This window comes from Dendrobates tinctorius, unplaced genomic scaffold (genome assembly GCF_039654945.1).
Source record: "Dendrobates tinctorius isolate UK_male_01 unplaced genomic scaffold, ASM3965494v1 ptg000016l, whole genome shotgun sequence".
NCBI classification, from domain to species: Eukaryota; Metazoa; Chordata; class Amphibia; order Anura; family Dendrobatidae; genus Dendrobates; species Dendrobates tinctorius.
This window is the reverse complement of record NW_027361684.1, coordinates 10,266,283-10,289,644: the sequence shown is the minus strand read 5'-3', so window position 1 is coordinate 10,289,644 and position 23,362 is coordinate 10,266,283. Positions and strand designations below refer to the sequence as shown.

The following is a 23,362-nucleotide window of genomic DNA, read 5'->3' as shown; positions in this document are numbered from 1 at the left end:
AATCATCTCGTCATGTCTGGAACTCCGATCATGTGACTACGCTCTGTTATCCTGTGGATCTGAACCCGGAAGTGCTCCCCTGGTCCTGACCTGGAAGAGTAGGTGCTATGCCTTATATCAGGCCGCCCCTTCCTATGCTCAGGGCCTGAGTATTGTGTGGTGTCCCTGCATGGCTGCTTGGTCTGTGAGGTGCTCCCTCTATTCTGTGCCCTTGCACTTTGCTCTGTCGTGCGTCTCTGCACACGCTCCGTGCTTGTATTCCGTCTCTGGTCTCGTGTCTTGTCTAGTGTTTGTCCTTCGTGCCATGCTTTGTCCCTGCTCTGCTTTGCCTTGTAGTCCTTGTTTGCTCTTATTCTGTTCCGTGTTTCTGTCCTCGTGTCATGTCTCGCTCTGCTTTGTGGCTTCAGGTACCCTGCCTCTGTGTCTGTCCCTGGCGTGTCTCTACACGTGCAGGCCTCCGCTCTGAACCTCTCCCTGGCGTGTCTCTACACGTGCAGGCCTCCGCTCTGAACCTCTCCCTGGCGTGTCTCTACACGTGCAGGCCTCCGCTCTGAACCTCTCCCTGGCGTGTCTCTACACGTGCAGGCCTCTGCTCTGAATCTCTCCCTGGCGTGTCTCTACACGTGCAGGCCTCCGCTCTGAACCTCTCCCTGGCGTGTATCTACACGTGCAAGCCTCGCTCTGTACCCTGTCTAGTCCCAAGGTCCTTCCTTGGCCCGGCTCTGGGCTTCGGCCTATTCTCCGCTGCTAGACTGTCCCTGGCATGCTCTTCGCATGCGCAGGTCTCTGCCTCGTTCTTTGTCTTGTCCCTGTTGTTTCGTGCGCTCTTGCACATTTCGTACTAGGCTTTGCCATGCTGTCTCACATGTGGCTCTGTCCTGTACCCTTTGCCTAGCCCTGCCTTGTGGCTCCGTGCACGTGCCTGGTCGCCTGTGCCTGCCTGGTGTGCCTCAGCCGTGCCGCCTCTAGCCGTGCTCGCCTGTGTGCCCCAGCCGTGCCCCGTTCAGTGCTATAGTGGTCTGGCTGCGTGGCCCCACAGCAGTGCCGCCTCTAGTCGTGCCCGCTTGCAACTTCCATCGTCGGTACCACCTGCCGACGCTCCCAGCCATGGTCTTTGTGCTCCCTTGCACTCACGCTGGTTCTCGCACTGTGCCTTTTCGTGCTACTCTTGCACAAAGCCTTTGTCTGTTTTGCTCGTCTCTGACCCTAGTTTGCCTGCCGGATTCCATAACTTGCCGACCGCTGCCAGAGGTCCGGACCTAGATGACTGCGGCCTGATGTCCGGAGCTGATGTCCGTAGCCCGATACCTGGACCCTGTCGGTCGATGCCAGCATTTGGATTCCGATGCCACCATACTCTGTGCCTCTCCCTGGCATGCCCCTTGGCACGCGCAGGCTACCGTCCTGTGAACCTGACCCGTCCCTGGCATGCCCCTTGGCATGCGCAGGCCACTGTCCTGTGATGCTGACCCATCCCTGGCATGCCCCTTGGCATGCGCAGGTCTCTGTTCTGTGAACCTGATCCTGGCGTGTCCGTTGACACGCACCATGTCACTAACTCTATCTTGTTTCCTTGCATGGAACCCTGGCTGACTTCTGGATGTCTGGATCCTGCCGATCACCCTCTGAGCTACAGACCCTGATGCCCTGGTTGATCGTGGACTGTTGTCTGGAGTCCGATGTCCACCTACCATCTGCACGTTCCATGCTTGGACCTCGGCGTGCCATTGCACGCACCCTGTTCCACGAACTCTGTGTGTTCACGTTTGCTCCTGTTGCACCCTGAAGAGTTCCTCAAGTCTTGGACCTCGGCATGCTCTTGCACGCACCTTGCCTTATGTTCTGTGTGTCCACGTTTTGCACCTGTTGTACCTGAAGTCTTCCTTAATGAAGTTTCTTTGAATTAACGACTCGTCTTGCCTTGTCTTGTTTCCCTGAGCCGGCCGTCTGGTCCAGCTGCCGTGGTGGCTCACCCCCTTGGTCTTGCCCCTGACACTCCCTGTATAGGGGGTGGTTCTCATTAGGTCAGCTCGCCCTAGGTGGGCGGGTGCCACGGCCCAGAGGGTCCACTCTTTCAAGAAAGTAACGACTCAGCGTAAGCTGACACTCGTCACACCCATGATGAGGGTAGGGATGTCACAGGAGAGAAAATGTGGAAGCCAAGTGGCAAAATGATCCAGGAACTGATGGGAGGGGCCTGGAGGATGATACACCACCGCCACTCGCATGGAGAACGGGGTGTAGAGTCTGACGGCATGGACCTCAAAAGAAGGGAAGACAAGTGAGGGCAGCTGAGGGATAACCTGAAAGGTACATTTTGGTGATAGAAGCAGACCAACGCCTCCATCTGCTCTATTGTCTGATCTTGGGGTATGAGAGAAGTGTAGTCCACCATATGAAAGAGCAGCAGCAGCGGTAGTGTATGACTGCTGGATCCAGGTTTCAGTAAGAGCCAGGAGGTTAAGAGAATTAGAAAGGAAAAAGTCATGAATGAAGGAGAGTTTGTTACACACTGAGCGAGAATTCCAAAGTGCACAATTAAGAGAGACAGATGGCATGCAGGGAATATTAATAAGATTAGAGGGGTTTCTGAGTGTAGTAGTTGGGGGGTTTGACTTTCTATAACATGGGGGACCAGATTTGGGAGCAATGTCTCCTGCGACTAGGACGATAGAAAGAGTGAGCAGATGGTTAAGTGATTTGTGAGAGCGTCTCTTATGTTGAATGGGGGGACTGAATAGATCTGTGCAATTTAACAATGTGAAAAGAGCGTGAGTGCTATTCATAGGAGAGGAAAGAAGCGAGGGGCCGATATGGATAGAGTGTAGAGAGTTAATGCCAGGGTCGGTGGATGTGTGTGAATGCAGCGGCCAGGATATAAATTACACAAATACATATGGTATATATTTGTTGTACTCCATATGTATAGGGAGTAGATGTATATAAATGTCTTACCTGTCTCCTGCCCTGTCTAACTGCCATGTTATAACTGCCAGTACTTTGATAAACTGTACTTCGATAAAGTGTGCATAAATGCCCCCTGCATAAATGCTTTCCCCAAACTATGTCTGAATATATAGGAGGCTAAGGATTGGTTTTTTTTTCTCTCTCTCTCTCTCTCTCTCTCTTCTCGTTAATCAATCAAACTAAATTGAGACAGCAGGGCCCAATAAAATGTTGTGGTCAGATAAATAGATGTCCAGCACTACATGGAACATAAAGCACTTTGAAAAGTTTCTTGACCTCACAACATAAGGGGACAAGCAGAGTAAGTTGAAATAACTATATACCAGATATAAGCTTGCATAGTTGAAAACACATATAGAGCATTCAGGATTAACTGCTTGCTGACATTGAATGGATGAGTTGATTCAGAGCAGAGATTGAAAGAGGTGGTTACCAGATATAAGCTTGCATAGTTGAAAACACATATAGAGCATTCAGGATTAACTGCTTGCTGACATTGAATGGAGGAGTTGATTCAGAGCAGAGATAGATATATTGTTGGACTCGGAGGATGCATGTTAGAAAACTGCTCTGCTCTACATGGCATCTAAACCAATATGTAACCCAAACCTTGAATCTAGGGGGTACTTACACTGCTTTTTGCTGTGGATAATGTATGATCATAGTCTTGGAGGAACTTTTAGATGATTTATTAGAGTAGGGGGTACTCGCATAAAAAAACACTGATTAATGCCATGCTTCTGCTATCTCCCCTGAATGCATTTCAGTTACAAAACCAGGGAAAATGGCTAATAAATTTAGTGCATACAATGTCAGCAGTCAGTAATTTGGCAATGATGACTATCTACATGAATGCAGCAAAAAATGTAATGGCTTGTGCTGTGTTTGATGCAGGGGCGGAGAAACGGTATCATTGGTGCAACCCGTGCAGCAGCACAAAGGTGTAATTGGGCATCATGATGAGCAATTGGACTGTTAATGGCCCTTATATTGTTCTTGCACAAGGGCACGTTTGTGTCTGGGTCCACCAGTGGTTTGATGGCAAGAAAAATTTTCCACCATCACAGCAAGTAAAGCATTATTTGTCACGTGAACAACTGCTACATCTGCAGAAAAGACCATTTTTCCCCATTCAGAAAATATATATATACTAGCTGAAGAGCCCGGCGCTGCCTGGGCATAGTAACTAACTGTGGGAGGAAATGGTTGAGGAGGTAAAAGTGGCTGGGACCCTAGGAGGTAGCGACCATGCTATTTTAGAATTTTGGATAACTAGAGGCGGAAGACCTGTGAAGACTCAGACGTCAAGGTTAGATTTCAGAAAGGCAGATTTTAAGGGATTCAGAAAGAGAATTGGAGGGATCCAATGGCTGGATATCCTTAAAGACAAAAATGTCCAGGAAGGATGGGAAATCTTGAAAAATGAAATTCTCAAAGCACAGTTGTTAACAATTCCGAAAAGAGGGAAGAATAGGAAGCATTTAAGGAAACCAGGATGGATGAACACAGAACTTAAGCACATGCTAAAAAGGAAGAAAAAAATGTTTATAAAATGGAAAGAGGGAGGCATATCTAAAGAAGAATATAATGCTGTCTGCAGAACCAGCAGGGCACAAATCAGATTATCTAAAGCTGAAAATGAATTGAGGCTTGCAAGAGATGTCAAAAGCAATAATAAAGGATTTTGGGGATATGTCAAAAGTAAAAGAAAAGTCAAAGATGCTATAGGATTTTTACATGATGAAAATGATGAAATGGTAAGACAGGATGTTGAGAAGGCTGAACTTTTAAATTCCTATTTTGCATCTGTTTTCTCTCAGAAAGGAAATGTAACATCAACTGTTCTTCACTGTCCTATTAAGGGAATAGAAGAATCCAGGATATCTATAAACAGAAAGATAGTGAGGAAACACTTAGCTAACCTAAATGAATTCAAGTCTCCAGGTCCAGATGAATTACACCCCAGAGTACTGAAGGAGATAGCAGAAGAAATTTTTGAACCCCTCTCCATAATCTTTGAAAATTCTTGGAGAACAGGAGAAGTGCCAGAAGACTGGAGAAGAGCAAATGTTGTTCCTATCTTCAAAAAGGGGAAGAAGGTGGACCCAGGGAACTATAGGCCGGTGAGTCTGACTTCTATACCAGGAAAGATCTTTGAACAAATTATTAAACAACATGTATGTCAATACCTGGATAAGAATGAAGTGATTAAACAGAGTCAGCATGGGTTTGTAACTAATAAGTCATGTCAGACTAACTTAATTTCCTTCTATGACGGTATCACTGATTGGGTGGATCAAGGAAATGCTGTAGATATAGTATATCTTGACTTCAGCAAAGCATTTGACAAAGTCTCTCATACAATCCTTATTGAAAAAATGACTAAGTATGGAATGGACAAGGCAACTGTTAGGTGGATTCATAACTGGCTTAGTGATCGGACCCAAAGAGTGGTCGTAAATGGCTGCACATCCAGTTGGAAGAATGTCTCAAGTGGGGTACCACAGGGCTCTGTCCTGGGCCCTGTATTGTTCAACATCTTTATCAATGATTTAGATGAAGGAATTGAGGGTAAACTGATTAAATTTGCTGATGACACAAAGCTAGGAGGGATAGCTAATACTAGAGAAGAGAGAGAGAGGATTCAAAAAGGTTTAAATAAACTGGAGAAGTGGGCAGCAACTAACAGAATGGTTTTTAACAGGGAGAAATGCAAAGTACTACATCTGGGCAATAAAAATGAAAAAAACATATATAGAATGGGAGGAATAGGGCTAAGTGACAGCACATGTGAGAAAGACTTAGGTATACTAATAGATCACAGACTGAATATGAGTCAACAGTGTGATGCAGCAGCAAAAAAGGCAAATGCAATTCTAGGATGTATTAACAGAAGCATACAGTCTAGATCACGTGAAGTCATTATTTCCCTCTACTCCTCTTTGGTGAGACCTCATCTGGAATATTGTGTCCAGTTTTGGGCACCACATTTTAAAAAAGACATCAACAAACTGGAGCAAGTTCAGAAAAGAGCGACCAGAATGGTGACCGGTCTGCAAACCCTGTCTTATGAGGAAAGGTTGCAGGATTTGGGAATGTTTAGTTTGCAAAAGAGAAGACTGAGAGGAGACTTAATAGCTGTCTACAAATATCTAAAGGGCTGTCACATTGTAGAAGGATCAACTTGATTCTCATTTGCACAAGGAAAGACTAGAAGCAATGGGATGAAACTGAATTGGAGGAGACACAGATTAGATATTAGAAAAAACTTTTTGACAGTTAGAGTGATCAATGAGTGGAACAGGCTGCCACGAGAAGTGGTGAGTTCTCCTTCAATGGAAGTCTTCAAACAGAGGCTGGACAGACATCTGACTGGCATGATTTAGCGAATCCTGCTTTGAGCAGGGGGTTGGACCAGATGGCCCAGGAGGTCCCTTCCAACTCTACGATTCTATGATTCTATGATTCTATGATTCTATAGCAAATTATAATTACCCTTCATCCCATAGTCCCGTGCCCATATACCCATCATACATATCCACGATCCCATAAGCCCGTGCCCATATACCCATCATACATATCCTCCATCCCATAGTCGAGTGCCCATATACCCATCACACATCCTCCATCCCATAGTCCCATGCCCATATACCCATCACACATCTTCCATCCCATAGTCCCATGCCCATATACCCATCATACATATTCGCCATCCCATAGTCCTGTGCCCATATACCCGTCATACATATCCTCCATCCCATAGTCCAGTGCCCATATACCCATCACACATCCTCCATCCCATAGTCAACCATTATGACATCATAATGAGCGGCGGGACTTGCAACCTATGATGACATCAGCGTCGCCATGGCAACCATTGTGACATCATAATGAGGGGCGGGGCTTGATACACACACTTTTTCCCCATTATGTAGACAGGGGCAAAATTGTTTGGTGAATTGGAACGCGCGGGGTTAAAATTTTGCCTCACAACATAGCCTTGGACACTCTCAGGGTCCAGACGTGTGACTGTGCCAAATTTTGTGGCTGTAGCTGTGACGGTGCGGATGCCAATCCCGGACATACACACACTTGAGCTTTATATATATAAAGAAAATTATAGCAATGCAAAGTTTTGCTTAACAATATGCTTAACTCAGTAGTGCATGTACTTGTCAGATGGAATAACACACCACATTTGGCAACATGGGGCGACATACGTTCCCATGGTCCATTAACTAGGTGTAATGTTACACGTAAAGTGCTTTATACTGTGCTCTGCCATGTTCATGGATCATTTACTGTAGTTAATCCAGATCATAATATTATGACATATGATGACACCTGGGGTAAGTAGTGTAACATTTCATTGAGTGTCACACAGGCCCTCCAGTACAGGTTGTATGGGTTATAGCACGGTCAGTACCTGGGTATTTAGCGAAGCATTTCCATTCTGCCACAGAGTGTTTATGAAATGTTTATTCATTTCTCACCAAGATTTTATCAAGGAAAATGAAAACCTTTATAGAATTCCCTGCGACACTGCAGATGTTGGGAAACTACAGCTGCCAACATACACTGACGGACATCTGTCAGGGAACAGCAGAAGTTATAGTTTCCTGGTGTATGATATTTACAGGTTTCACCAGATAGAGCAAACCATATACAGTGAAATATTATTTGTATTTACCAGCTTGGCCCGTGCAAAGTTTTCGCACATTGGTCGTCAGGGGTGCAGGCAATTTCAGAAAAAGCAAGCTGGTCAAATGTAAATGTATTTCATGAGCTGATGAACTCAGACAGGTATTTCTATAGTTAGATTGGTAATACAATAAGTTGTTTTGATAAGTTGAGGCCAAAAAATGTTCATTGTGTTTTTCTGCAGGTTTATTAAAATGAAAGTTTAACCTGTATTTAGTGATAAAATTGTGTATGTGTGGTTTGTTTGGCTGTTTTCTTGCTGAAGGGGCAAGTTTACCTTTCAAATGGTGTATCGTGTGTGTGTGGGGCGAAGTAATCAGCGAAAAAGCAGTGCATGTTTACAAATGTGTTGGTAGTGTGCTTTGGGGTACTGTGGTGTCACCTCCAGGTCATTTTTCCTGCTGCAGGTTTATGAAAATTAATGTTTAAGCTGTATTTTGTGATCAAATTGTGGATGTGTAGTTCGTTTGGCTATTTTCTTGCTGAAGGGGGCAAGTTTACCTTTCAAATGGTGTATCATTTGTGTGTGTGGGTGCAGTATGAACGGGGAGGAATCACCGAAAAACAGTGTTTAGATATAATAGAATAGATGAGATTATTTTTACATTTTGATTGCCCTTACTACTAGAGAAAAGCAGATTGATAAGGAAAGGATAGAGTCGAATTTCATGAAATTCGTGGTTTCATGTAAATTCAAACACTTTGAAATTTGATTCGTGGTTCACAAAAAAAAATCTTGTAGCACAGTGCTGAAGCATCACAGAGCAGGACAATGTCTTTTTGCTTTGCCATGCGGGCGTCCCCAAAATGCCCTGCATCTATGACAACCAGCAAATTAAGTACTGTCATGTTCCTGGATTCGATCCCTTGAGCTTGTCTTTTGCTGTCAGCTTCTCTTTCTGCTGTGGCACAGGAAACACACCTTTTCTCTGGGTGCTTGGGTTCTGAAATTCTGGCTGCAGCCTGTCTAGCTTAACACATGTGTTTTCATTTGTCTGCCTATCACTTTTAGGGTACATCTTTATATTCTGTCCCCCAGCTGGCGTTTCCTGCTGGTGGTAGATTAATTTGGATGTTCTGACATTCTATTGATGTTTGAAGCCAGTCTGTGAGTTTACAGCTAAGAGTTTTTGCTTTTCTGTTTCCTTGCAATATTTTGCACCTATCTTCTGTTTATCTTTAGGAAGTAGGCAGTATATTTGTTAACAGTACTTTCTTTATTCTTTGGTATTTCATTATTTACTTTACTCACTTTGGGAAATGTCCTTTGTTCAGCACACTTCTCCTCTTGTAGGTTATTCACACTCTGCTCTGCCCTCCGTTTCTTTAGGAAGACAGACTTTTAGGCAGAGAGTTCCGAGTTGCCACCTCCCAGAGTTAATTGCAGGTTTCGTTACTAAATTACCTATTATTCCAGAGTGAGTTGCCACATATGCATAACACATACCTTGTACAGTGCTGGTCAGTACCTAGGCCATCACAGATCCCAGTAGAGCACAATTTGTACAGCCCAAGGTCCAGGTGGGCACATGGGCCACAGGCATTGGTGCAGCTGAAAGGCAAGGCACGCAGGACAAAGACAGTTAACTGGGGGACTGGAGGCTTTAAAAAGCCAGGAGATGTTCTGAAGATTGCAGACAGCTTGCAGAATTACTGATGTCTGTAGGCAAACAGGAGACTGAAGGATTGGAAGGATTGGCAGTCGCAAGCAGCCAGGAGATGTTTTGGAGATCACAAACAGGTTGCAGAGTTACTGAGGGCCACAAGCAGACAGGAGACTGAACGACTGAAAGCTGCAGGCAGACAGCTTGGAGACAAAACTCCTGAGTAAAAATAAAGTCTAAATACCATGGAAGCCCCAGGCAGCTGGGAGAAAACCTGTAAACTGCAGGTAGGCACACAGCAGAGGTCCTAGAAAACCAGTAACAGGTAAGCAGACAGAACTCTGAAGTAACTAGAAAGTCTGAATACCATGGAAGTGGCAGGCAGATAGGAGGCATCCCGGCAACTTTAGACAGTTAGCAGTGGCACTGAAAGCCGCAGACAGGTTACTCAGGAACTGAAAATCACAGGCAGCCAGGAGATGTACTGAAATCTGTGGACAGAAACTGTATACACACAAACTAAAACTGTTACCAGAAAGTCTTAATACCAATACACAGGTGTTTGTCTTGTAAAGGCCTTATAAAGGCCTAGAAAATACAACACATGGGAACACGCCGGGCTACTTGCATAGCACAACATGAAGCACAAAAATGTTTAACAGACCAAAGTGTAGGAAGCAGAGCCAAGACCCCTCCCCAAAAAAGGTCTGTAACCCACGGCAACAGTGTTGCTGCAGCTGTGTCTTTGGGAACCATGGTCTTGTTATTCAGTCACAAAAAGGGGCTCACTAAGTGAGGTGGATTCTCAGAGCTCAAGGTCCGGGTGGGCACATTGGCCACAGGTGTTGGTACCCCAGACAGGCAAAGCACTCAGGACACAGACAGTTAACTGAGGAACAGAAAGCCACAAGCAACCAAGAGATGTCTTGAAGACAGCAGACAGCTTGCAAAATTACTGGTCTGCAGAGAGACAGGCGACTCAAGGACTGGATGCCGCAACAAGCCAGGAGATGTCTTGGAGACCACAGACCAGACAGGTTGCAGAGTTACTGAAGTTCATTGGCAAATAGGAGACTGAAGGAATGGAAGTCAAAAGCAGCCAGAAAATGTTTTGGAGACCAAAGATAGGTTAAAGAGTTACTGAGGGTTGCAGGCAGACAGGAGACTGAAGGACTGGAATCCATAGGCAGACAGCTTGCAGACAAAACTCCACAGTACCTAGAAAGTGTGAACACCATGGAAGCTGCAGGCATATAGGAAGAGTTCTGGAGATTCTAGACCATTAGCAGTAGTACTGAAAGTGGCAGACAGGCAACTAAGGGACTGGAAAACAAAGGTAGCCAGGAGATGTCCTGAAGACTATGAACAGGAACTGAGCACAGACAAACTAAAAGTGTTACTAGAAAGTCTTAATACCGAGACACGGGTGTGTCCTGGGAAGCCTTATATAGGCCTAGGAAGATCAACACATGGGAGTATACCGGACTACATGCAAAGTCTGATGTGTTGCACAAGAAAGCTTAGTGGACTGTGGTGTAGGGAGCAGAGCCCAGAGGTTTTTTTTTACAGAATTTCTGTGTTGATGTTAAGAGGAGGTTTGGACTATGCAGTTATGGAGTCAGCAGAGCATTGGTGACTTTTATACACTATGGTCCTCAGCACTCAGTGACTCTACTCTGTAACCCTATAGGTTTGCCACTTTGTGGCTGAACTGCTGCAGTTCCCTCCACTTTTCAATAACAACACCCACAGTTTTGATCATGGAATATTCAGGAGGGAAGAAATTACTTGTTACAAAAAACTGACTTGTATACACTGGTGATATCTTATTACAGGACGACACTGGTATTAATTAGCTATTTAGGATAAGCCATTCTTTCACAAATGTTTGTAAAGGCAGATGGCATGGAGCGGGACTTTGCTTCATACACATGTGGCAAAGGGACTGGATTAAATTATGTCCCAATATTTTTGTCCAGATAGTGTATGTTTAGTTATAAAAGTTTGTTGCGAAAAACACGATTAAATTAAAAAAATAAAATAAAATCAGTGCTATAGGAGAAAGAATAAAAAGATCCTATTGGTTACTTATGTCTGATTTAGAAAACAGTCATAACATAGTTCATACTTGAAACGAGTACGGTATTTCCTTTTTGTATCCTTTGAAAAGAAATAATTATGTTAAACACAAAATGCGTTTCGACAGTGTGCTAATTCAGACACGTAACCAGTTGCCTCTTTTCATACTTTATCTTATGACACTGATTTTATTTATTTATTTTATATATTTTTTTATTTATTGTCAATTACTCATCAAACTTGTCTCGGTTAACAAACATACAATTTTTGGAAATAACTCCTGGGGATATCACTCGATCTGGAACAACGGCTCCAGCAAGATCCCATTTTTCTTTTTTTCTCCAACCAAGTCCTAAGTGTTAAGGGATATATTGCATTTCTTACAAAGTAATTCCTAGAAAGCTTCTGGTCTGAAGCGGTATTGTATCAAGGCCTGCTCCACTCTTTAAAGTGCATTAGCTCTTTGCCTTATTCTCTTATCTTCTAGGAATTTCTAGGAATTACTGGTACCAATAAGTCAGTGATGTCTCCTGCATGAAAACTCCTGGAGCACCACTTTAAACAAAACATGCTGGAAAAAGTTAAGCAAACCTTGAATAAGGACACCAATTCCTGGACAGAAGACATCTAAGGTAGCGTATACTGATGAAGGTATGGCTATATATTCTGTTAAAGTATATCTTATTTATTTAAAATATATGAGATAAATACATATACCAAATGATGATCTAAAGCAGTGGTTCCCAAACTCCAGTCCTCACGGACCCCAACAGGTCATGTTTTCAGGATATCCATAATGTTACACATGCAAGGGAATTCCTGATGCCATCACCTGTGAAATACTAAGGAAATCCTGAAAACACGACATGTTGGGGTCCGTGAGGACTGGAGTTTGGGAAACACTGGTCTAAAGGAACCACACTATACTTGGCAAACATGGTGCCCCTTGTTGTTCCTAAATTTATTGCCTGTGATAGTATAAGGGCAGTTGCAGACAAGCATATTTTGGTCGGTTTGCAATCCGACAATACATCGGATTGCACTTGGACCAAGGTTGTCTGATTTTTTCCTCAAACAGGCACTGTAGGAGAAAAAAAATGCTGCATGGCTGAGTTTGATCCAGTATTTGGATCGCACTCGGCCACGCAAGTCTGAGTGCGTGGAAACCACCAGACTGCACTCGGATATCATCTACGTGCAGTCTGATTTCCACAGACTGATAGAACAGAGAATATGGAGATATTTTCTTCTCCATCTTCCCCTCATCAGAAAGAATCGGATCACACTGTGATCAAAATCGGATGAATCGACGGTCGTTTGCACCTGCCCTCATGGTGAGCAATGGGGTAATATTTGGTGTGTACACTGTCAACGAGTGAGGTGCTGGCGGAAAGGCCTGTAAAGCCATCGACTTTAGATGATCAGAATTTACAGCACACTCTTGGTTTATGATGAAAAAGTTTTATTCAAGTCCGTGCACAAAGAAAACCAAAAATGGGAGCAGGTCAAATGGTGGGACAGAAAGGCGAACTAAAAATTATAATAGATGTTTCGACCCATTCCGGGTCTTAATCATTAAGTCGCTGATTTCTAAAGGTAGCAGAGCAAGTTATCACATTAATGTTTAGGAAAGGAGAAGGATTCCCCTGTGGGTTCAACAATGAGGTTGCCGGATAGTAGTTGAAGAAATATTGCTAGGTGACCTGCTGGTCTGGAGGGCTTGGATAGCGGCTCTCCGGTGCCTTGCTGCAGTGCTGGCATGAGCGCCACAATCCAAGCCCTCCAGACCAACAGGTCACCCAGCAACCTTTCTTCAACTACCATCCAGCAACCTCACTGTGGCTCCCACAGGGAAATCTTCCCCTTTCCAATACATTAATGTGATAACTTGCTCTGCCACCTTTAGAAATCAGCGACTTAATGATTAAGACCCAGGATGGGTCGAAACGTCTCATGGTAAGCATAGCAGCTCTGCACCTATGCACTACTAAGGTACTTCTGACGCCTTTTAGCAGTTTAATCCTTAGTGGCCTTTATAGCATATTTTCCAGCACTGTGAATCGATAAGTTGCACAGTATAAGAGCCTCATTGCGGGCACTTTTATGATAAAATATATGCCCACAAGGGTAACCACAGGTCCCATGAACATGTTCATACCTTAAAAATATCACATTTGCCATTTTTATGTAATTTATGTCTTCCTGAAACACCGATATCCTTCATGCTTGCAGTTTTACTCTCCTGTTTATTGCAGTCTATAATTTCTGTAAGCCGTGCACTCAACCTGATTACAGCACAAGTACCTACGTCAAGGATGAATTTCCTACATACTGCCGACCTGCGCAAATCAAATCAAAACCCAGTCCGCATTGTGCACGTCAGGAAATGGAATTTCTTACATTTCCAACCTGCCCCCACCGGAGTGTATGTGTCATTGACAGGACAAGATGGCTGCTTTTAAAGTGTGACAGTCACCGACACGTACAGACCTCATTTTAAGAACAGTCGATAAGTCAATGATAAGTCCTCTCCTTTTTTTTTTGCAAAGGGAATCAACTATTACTGCGTTACTTGACTTATTAGTGGCATGAAAGTAAAGAACAGGGGGGTGGGGTATAAACTTTGCACAGGGAAACAAATATCCGATCATATAGTAAAAGACATAAATGACGGCGCTTCGGGTGGATAGATGTGCTTTTAATGCCATAAACTGAGATTTTGTAGTGAAGAATGTTGCAGCAGCTAAAGAAGGAGCCTGACTGCTGCAGAGAAGAGGTCACTTTCCAAATATAGCCATAAGCATTCCCTTTCAGGTCCTGTGACCAATGAGGCAGAAAAAAACCTGAGAAAATAAAGCTAATTCATTGCATTTGATTAAAAAAAAAGAAAAAGAGTTTAAGAAGAAAAAAAAATGAATTGATGATGATGGTGACAGTCCTACAACTCATCCTGAGAGCCTGCTGCCATACATGATGACAGGATGGCACAGCACAGCCTGGCACAAGTAAATGACATCTATCTTACCTTGATCAGGCAGGGAGGATGACAGCCTCTGATGATAAGGCACCTAGTATATGACTGATTGTATATCCTGGGGGTTGAGAGCTCCTCTCCTGTGTGTGGCTCCTGCACTCCCTCTGCCCAGTGCTGAGCTGCCTGCTCTCCTCTCCTCTCCTCTGTTGAGTGTGTTGCAGGAGGCTTCTGCTGCAGTAACAGCTGCTGCTATCAACATTCAAGCAAAATAACTCAACACCCAACAGCTGAAAGGCAGAATGATGGGGTGAGGAGGGGAAATGTACAACAATGGGAGGAGTAGTGCCTCTTCCTCTATGACTGGCTATATTGTCCCTTCAAATATTTTTTCACAGCCTGGCAAATGCTACAGATATGATAGCCCTGGTATAGATAGCTATTACTGTACCACTCTGCCACACTGCAGTGACTTCCAGACTCATAAAACTTTGGTCGTGGCCACGATATAGTAGTATCCATCTGTCATCATGCATAAAATGCCATAAATGTACTGGCCGATGGGTCAGTACATCACATACTATGAGAATAGGTGTTATAGTGCTTGTGCTTAAAGGGAAGTTGTTGACAGGTTTTAGTACCCCCCACTGATCTAATCTGTGTTCTAATTCTGTACCTTTGTTTTTTTTCAGTCATTTATTCCATTCTGATTTATCGCTTTTCCAATTTTTATGGAAGGCACAAGGGGCTTGGCCATGCACTTACAGCTCTTAAGCTACTGTCACACTAAGCGATATCGCTAGCAATATCGCTATAACTTGTGACGTTATAGCGATATTGCTAGCGACATCGCTGTGTGTGATACTTACCTCCGACCGCTCCCCCGCTGGTTATCGCTGATCGCGCGAGAACATTCAGGACCGCTTCTCGTCGTCAGCTGCCTGCGGCGCTTCCTGTGGAGAGACGAGCGACGAGCGTGGAGCCGGGCGGGAGGACGCAGGATCGCGTAGTGTGACAGGTAAGTAGCGACCCCCGTCCCCAGCGATGTCGCTGGTGAGATCTGCCTGTGTGGCAGCTCACTAGCGACCACTTAGTGATGTACCAGCGATCCTGACCGCGTCATATCGCTGGTCGGGATCGCTGGTTCATCGCTAAGTGTGACAGTACCTTTAGGTCTCTCTCCTTCTTTCCTCGCCCTGGCTGAATGACCGCCCCACCACTGGTTATCTCGCACAGGTGGCGTTATTGCCCTGAGGAGGCGAATGAGGAGTCAAATACTGATGATGGTTTGGACTATTGATCATGGCTCCAGGGAATGACGGCAGTTGCATCACTAACACAAGTGTTAATCTTGACTTGGGAATGTTTACTATCCATCCCAATTCTATTAGAGTTGATGTCACTTCCTTTACTTGCTGAGTGCAGTGGGTCTCCGACCTCCCTACCACAAGGAAGTCGTCCAGGTATGGGACAATCACTATGTCCCGGGAACGAAGAAATTACATTACTTTGGCCATCACTTTGGTGAAGACTGTGGGGGCTGTAGACAGGCCGAACGGAAGGGCTGTGTATTGATAGTGCTTGACCTGACCTTGGACATAGTGTGCTACTCTCAAGTACTTCCAATACTCCCGATTGATTGTGATATGATAGTAGGCATCTTTTAAGTCTATCACTGCCATGAGGCAGTGCTGGAACAAGATTTTTATGGCCGTATTGATTGACTCCATTTTGAATGAGCAATTGTCTACCCATTGATTGAGCCTCCTCAGATTGACTATGGTCCTCCAAGAGCCATCTGGTTTTTGTATCAAAAAGAGGGGGGAGTAAAACACCCTTCCTTCTTCCTGAGTTGGGACTTCCTGTAGGACTTGTTTCTGCACTAGTCCCAAGACCTCCGTCTCCTGGGCCAGTTGTTCCTCCTGGGCTTTTCTTCGGGGTGTCATTATAAAGGTTTGCCTGGGCAGAAGGATGAATTTTATTTTTACATCTTCCTTGATTATACTTAGCACCCACGAACTGGGGGAGATGTTTGCCCAGGCAGAAAGGAAGAGAGAAAGCCTTCCCCCTACCTCTGACCTGATGTCATTGGGAAGATTTTTTGGAAGACGTGGAAGGCCCATTAAACATGTAGCCCGATCCTCTCTTTTCTTTAAAGTCCCAATTTTTTCTGTCTCCTGGAGACGACCCCTGGTAAATCTTCTCCACCTAAAGGACTTTTTTTAGGACTCTCCAGGAAATCGGGGAAAGCCTTTCTTCCTATCCCCTGCGTGCTCCAAAATTTCCTCCAGTTTTTTGCCGAAAAGGAATTGACCGTCACATGGGATGGAACAGAGTCTATGTTTGGATGGCAAATACCCCAGACTCCCTTTAAGCCACAGGGCTCATCCTGCCGCATTGGACAAGCCTGCCGCTCTAGCTGTTAACCTTGCGGAATCTGCCGAGGCATCCGCTAGGAAAGCCGCTGCTCCGTGTACCAATGTCAGGTTTGATAGTATTTCGTTCCTAGGAACTTTATCCCTAATTTGGTCTTCTATTTGTTGTAGCCAGACCATGAGGGCACGGGCGGTACAAGTACCAGCTATTGTCAGTTTTAACCCCCCTGCTGATGCTTCCCAGATATGTTTCAAGAAGCCATCTGCTTTTTTATCAAGCTGGTCTTCCAGCACGCCAGAGTCCTCTAACGGTAGAGATAATTTTTTTGAGGACCTGGCCACGGCACCATCAATTTTAGGGATCTTTTCCCAAGTTTCAGAGTCTTTCTCCTCAAATGGGTACCTCCTCTTTGATGTGGAAGGTAAGGTACCCAAGCTCTCTGGCTTTTTACATTCCCTGTCAATTAAAGCCTTTATCTTGTCATTGACAGGGAAGGTGCATTTTCTTTTCTCTTCTAGCCCTCCGAACCTAACATCCTCCAATGACTTTAGATGTTTTTTCCTCCTTAAGGCTCATTGTAGACCTGACAGCTTTGACCAGCTTTTCAACGTCCTCGGTTGAGAAACATGGACGGCCCCCTATATCGCTGTCCGAGGAGGATTCTGACTCTGAGGACTGAATAGAGGAAGAGGAGGCGGAGGGGGACAGGGATCTTTCCCGACCTTCCTGCACTAGAGAGGCCTCTAAACCAGAATCCCTTTTGCGGCTTCTTTTATCTGTTTTTTTAAGGGCTGCCTTTAAGGAGCCTTTTACCTCCTCTTGTATTATAGCCCTAAGGCTAGTGACCAAATCAGGGGTCTCATCCCGAATGGTTTTATTTATACAGCCAGCGTAGAGATTTTTCTGCCACTGGACTGCCAGCGTTTTTTTGCATAGGGCACATTCTCGGTTCTTTGTTTTGCCACTAGACTTCCTCGACCCCTAGTGACCAAACAGAAATATGGAACGCCGTTACCATAAGGGTGACATTCACGTAGATCACTCACCACCGCTGTCAGTCAAGGGTACCGGTTTTGGAGGCTGATCAAATGCACATGTGACGTTCTATATGGACGTCAAAGAGTCTTGCCGGTCAGCACGACTGCCGCTTCGACCACTCGAGCGGGCTACTCCTGGTGCGTCTTCTGTGGTTATCCCTCTTTTTAAGAGGGATACACTGCACTCTCCGCCTCCTCCGGTGCCCATTGACAGCCCCTCCCCCCTTCCCCCCGACATCACGCAGGCACGCCCATTCCCAGCGTGCCTTGCGCTTGATGTCAGAGGGGCGTGACCCAGAAGAGGATGCCCCTCCTGGACTTTCTGGATGCCAGCAGAGGGAGGAGGGCGGCGCGGCAGACATGGAGGAGCCCCCGGACCCCCGCCATGCTGCACCCACGGACGCTGAGCCTCAGGTGGACCCGCGGACGGCGCTTCCACCCCCAAAGCCCAGCGCACAAGCTCTGCCTGTTCTTCCACGCCGGCATGGGGGTGGGCAGGTACGGACATCTTGACACGCCGTCTTCAGCACAGGGGTCCCTGTCAGGACAGGAAACCCAACTGGAGTGAGGGAGAGGTACCGCCCTTTTATCTTCAGTAGGGTTCCTGTCCTGAATGGGGCGGATCCCCTCTCTCATGTGTGTCGTCATGGGAGACAGCAAAAATCGCTTCTCAGCCTTTTGGCTAAGATCAAGTGTAGTACCTGTTCTTATCAGTTTAATATCTGATACGTCCCCTATCTGGGAACCATATATAAAATGGATTTTTAGAACAGGGAGATGGAAAAGTGCTTGCTCTGTCCAGTCCACTCCATGTATTGACTTGGTATTGCAGTATTTCTGGGAATGGCGCACTGCCTCTCTAGGTTAGGGTCCTGGAAAACGAGAAACGCCTTACCGTGGCTTTCAGGTACACATAAAATTGGCCATTTTATGCGCTAAGCTTTCTAAATTTTGCAGTAATGCAGTTCATTTTTCATATTTCATGTTTGCATGCTATGGCGCTACAGAGTACTTCCTTTTTTGTTTGAGTGTATATGAGTTGGTGACTCTGGGTTAAGCAACTGTTCACATTTAGTTTATGCTTGGATGTGACGGTTTTTTTAAATTTGTATTCATTAACCTTCTGACTGAGTACTCCGCCTTTTAGCCGCAAGCATTTTTAATCACAGCAGGGCCATTACCCCTCCACAGAGATATAGATTTCAGTCTAATGAGAGGATTTACATAGGTTCCCATACAGATGAAGACTTTAGTCTAAGTGAGGATTGGCATTAGGTTAGGGTTCAGGAAAACGAGAAACGCCTAAGGCCGGGGTCACACTAACCTGCGCAAAATACAGTCCGTAGATTACAGGCGTAATACGGATGAATGACCCCTAAATAGTGCTCCGTAGGTCATCCGTAATGGACATTTAACGGTTTTGAGGCCTGCTAATAATTTAAATCATTAGCCTGCACCCTATTTATACACTCAGAAACAGGTGGCTGCCTCCATTCTGTCCATTTGTGAGCTTGCTTTCACGAGGTGTGTTGGTGTTCTTTGTGCAACATGGCAGAGGGTCTGAGATTCAATACAACTGAGCAGGTTCTCTTTAACTGGCTTTTGTCACGGCGCTTTGGGCAACCATACCCAGTGATAGTGGATCCGCGGAGGAGGAGACGCATGTGGGTCCATCCACTTTTGAGGCAACGACTCACAAGAGGTCATTTTCACCGCCTCTATTCTTCTCTGCGGGAGCATCCTGAGAAATTTTATCAGTACTGTCGCATGAGCATTTCCACATTTGATCGACTCTTGGAGACAGTGCGCCCTGGGATAACCTTTCAGGACACAAGGATGCGCAAAGCTATATCTGCAGAGGAGCGACTTCTACTCACAATACGGTATGTACTACACAACCACATTCTCTATGTTCATAATGTGTGTGCTACAGTATGTTTTTTTGCCTTCTTGGACTAAGTTTAATGCCCTCATCTTACTCCAAATATGTTTCAACTTACACACCAGAATGTTAGCTCTGTCCTGCATATCACTTAGTCATTGTGCAACCAAATATGTGTGTGTTATTCTATCTCAATTCCTACCAAGTTTGGTCGGCATGTAACTGATGTTTTTGGACTTTATGCATTCTAAACTTATCAATTTCTGTTGTTCTACAGCTTCCTGTCCACTGGCCTGTCTTATGCCGCCCTCCACCATTAGTTTCTCATTGGAAGATCAACCATTTCAGGCATAGTGAGGTCTACATGTACAGAAATCTGGACAAGACTCCATCAAGTGGTCATGCCCGAGCCCAGGATGGAAGACTGGTTGAGGATATCAAGGGACTTTGAGGAGGAATGCCAGTTTCCAAATTGTATTGGGGCCCTAGATGGCAAACATATCCGGGTGCGTAAGCCGCCGAACTCTGGCTCCCAATTCTTCAATTATAAACAATACTTTTCTGTTGTATTGTTGGCTCTGGTAGACCCTCAATACAAGTTTATAATTGTTGACATTGGGGCCTATGGAAGGACGGGAGACTCTAGAGTCTTCAATACTTCCATAATGGCTCGGCGGCTACGAACCAACCAGTTGGATCTACCACCACCACGCCAGCTACCAGGCTCCCCTGAAGAATCAGTCCCTTATGTCCTTGTGGCAGATGAGGTGTTTCAGTTATCGTGCAATGTCATGAGGCCGTATCCCCGGCGCAACCCTGACCACAGGCGCAGAATTTTTAACTTGCGCTTATCACGTGCTAGGCGACTGGTGGAGTGTTCCTTTGGGATTCTTTGTGCCAAATGGCGGGTACTCCAGTCTGCCATTCAGTTGAGTGAACAAAATGTGAATGAAGTTGTGAAAGCCTGTGTGGTTCTGCATAACTTCACCAGGATACATGATTGTTCCTCCTCTGATGGTGTTGTGCGTAGGCCGGACAATGTGCGCAGGGTGAGACCACCTATGAACCCTCAACGTAGACCGCTCTCTGGCCTCAAAGTGCGTGATATTTTCACTAATTACTTTATCTCACCTGAGGGGGCAACTTCTTGGCAAGAGCATGCTGTGTCTATGTTATAATTTGTTTCTTTAAGTGTGTCTAAATATATATTACTCAACCCCTTATGATTCTATGACTGTTTCATTGCATTGGTTAGTGTATATTAGTATGTTGACAGGGTTTTTTGAAAAATCACACAGAGACGTTAACTATAGTAGACAAATTTTTATGAACATATGAACATTTTGGCAATGGGCAAAATGGCCCTTTTTGCCTTCTTAAACTTTTTTGAAAAGTAACATTATATAACATAACCCCAAAAAACATTAGGCAATAACAACATTGCTGCATGAGAATATTTAACTAGAAAGGAAAAAAATAGGTGAGCTCCATCAACAAAATTAATGCTAAAAGATAACACTCACATTTCTTCAGAATGTTTTCCAATCATAGAAATATTCCACCATGACAGGCAAGGCTACCTCACGGCTTTCAGACAGATATTACCTGTGTGTAGAACAGAGAATATTTAACCATGCTATAATGGAAAGGATGAAAAAACAAAACTCACTTGTTAAGACATAGAGAGAGCGTGATATTCTGAAGGCTGGTCGCCTTGATTTGTTACTATAGATTGCTAGCAAAAAAGGTGACTACTTCACTAAGGCCAGCACGCCTTTCCTAGGCATTAGCAAGTGAGTAGTGTATTTTCATCCTTTGACTTTACAGTATAGCGCGTTTAAATATTCTCTTTTGTACACACATGTAATATCTGTCTGAAAGGCGTGAGGTAGCCTTGCCTGTCATGATGGATTCTTTAATATGATTGGAAAACATTGTTAAAAAATTAGAATGTTAAATTTGGTAACAAAGTTTGGTGATGGAGAACACCTGTTTTTTCCTTTGTATTTGGAGCACCAGTTAAACCGCACTGGACATCTACGGCCATCAGACTTATAAATCCTCATAGGTTGGGAAGGGGAATGTGGAAGAGCAGCCTGTGGGTGCTGCTGGACACTGTGGCCAACATCGCCCTGTGTGGGGCCATACTGTTGCCCATGATGTTGGAATTGTCCTGCCTCCTGGGACTGTTGGGGATACTGGCCAGAGTAATGATAATGGGGAGGGGCATCTTGTTGGCTGTGGTAGGCACGTGGCTCATACCCACCAAGATAGCCAGATCGTCCCCAACCAGGTTGGGACCAGCCTCCAACACTGGGTGGGTACAAGTGGCCATATTGGTAGGGTTGGCTAGAGGCTGACATTTGTGGCTGCTGAATAGAAGGTTGGGTAGTGGGAGGAAGGGGTTGAGGTGTAGGCCCACGTATTAGAGGATGTTCGGACCCTGCTTGAGCAAGCATCTGTGTGGATGGTCTCATGCGCATTAGATTTCGTGGGGAGAGCTGCCACCTCTCCAGATATTCGAAAAGCTCATATGGGGTATTGGGGAGGGTGCTTTCATCAAGCAGGATCTGAAAACATCCCCTAAAACGGAGCCTGACCTCACGGGTAAGGGCACGGAGATAAAGGGTGAGGCTACGTGAGTAGGCCTCCTCCCCATCATCTGTAGTTACTCTTGATAAATAATTTAGCACCCCTGTGTCCACATTGGTCCTGCTCTCTTGAACAGTGACCTGGCGCCTTCTTCGTGTTCGCCGGGATGTAACAGCAGCCTGTGGGGATCCCCTGATATGGCCAGTTGGGCTGCTGCTCAAGTTGCCCGGCTCTTCCAGGATGGGTGATGGGGCAGCAGCAGACCATCCAGGTGGTGTTGTGTGTTGGGCAGCCAATGGATTGTCCTGTGATGCCTCATCTTCTGCCATCCTTCTTGTAAGGGGAGAAGATGGGCCAGCCACCTCATCCCCTACAGGATCTATTATGGGCTCTGTCTCTGAGGCCGTTCCTCGATCTGTAAGGTTGGATTGAGTTCTGTTATGAAATAGAACAGAGGCAAAAATACATCAATATTTTTGGCCCTGTAAAGTATTTGTGTAATGTGGTGTGAGGTATCTACTTACGGTCTCAGATCCAGAATTGGGGCGAGGAAGGAGAGCCGGTCATAATAGATGTATTTCCTTTTTACGTATCCAGCATCCCCACTCCTGGACCGCTGCTGGCGTTCCCGGCGATACTGGTCCCGGATGCTTCGCCAGCGTTTCATCACATCTTCCACTGCAATGTGACAGGAAATATTGTCAAATTCACATATTTGATAGGTCACATTTGCTACCAGTAGTCTAGGCATGGGGCCTTCTGGGGTGTGCTTTCTACCCATGGTGGCATATGTAATTGGGCAGATACACAGGGTCTCTTTAGCTACACTTAATAATTGTTTTGTCTAGGAGGATGAGGAGCTTGTGGCCTAACCCCAATTTATGGCTGTGTGAATCCACGTGTCACATCCAAATCTAACAGCCTCATGAGGCAAAAAGTACATGCATAGGAAGGGGGGGTGCTGATTCTATATTCCTTTTTTGTTGTGCGCTAAGGTTACTCATGTTTTGCGTTGTACTTACGAATTTTATGCTGCTCCTCACGTGGTTGGTCACCAAAGTCATGGTACATCTGGCGACAGATGCGCCTCCATGACGCCTCCTTTCTTGCCCGGTTTGCATAATTGGCATCGCATTGGTCCCAGATTTCGGGA

The 23,362-nt window shown here is 45.2% G+C and overlaps 1 protein-coding gene and 1 non-coding gene across 4 annotated transcripts in view; one reads left to right on the top strand and one right to left on the bottom strand.

Moving 5' to 3' along the window:
- CORO6 (coronin 6) overlaps positions 1–23,362 on the bottom strand; it is a 216,210-nt gene that overhangs the window by 133,882 nt on the left and 58,966 nt on the right. The window contains exon 1 of one of the 3 annotated variants that reach the window (XM_073565442.1): positions 14,377–14,583. The exons of the other annotated variants lie outside the window; for them this stretch is intronic. The gene's annotated coding sequence lies outside the window, so the exon portion shown is untranslated. Of the gene's footprint in view, positions 1–14,376; positions 14,584–23,362 lie in introns of those variants that run through there. 3 annotated transcript variants of the gene reach the window in all.
- On the top strand, positions 18,398–18,592 carry LOC141082142 (U2 spliceosomal RNA). The gene has a single exon (XR_012230401.1). It is a non-coding gene; the product is annotated as a U2 spliceosomal RNA (small nuclear RNA).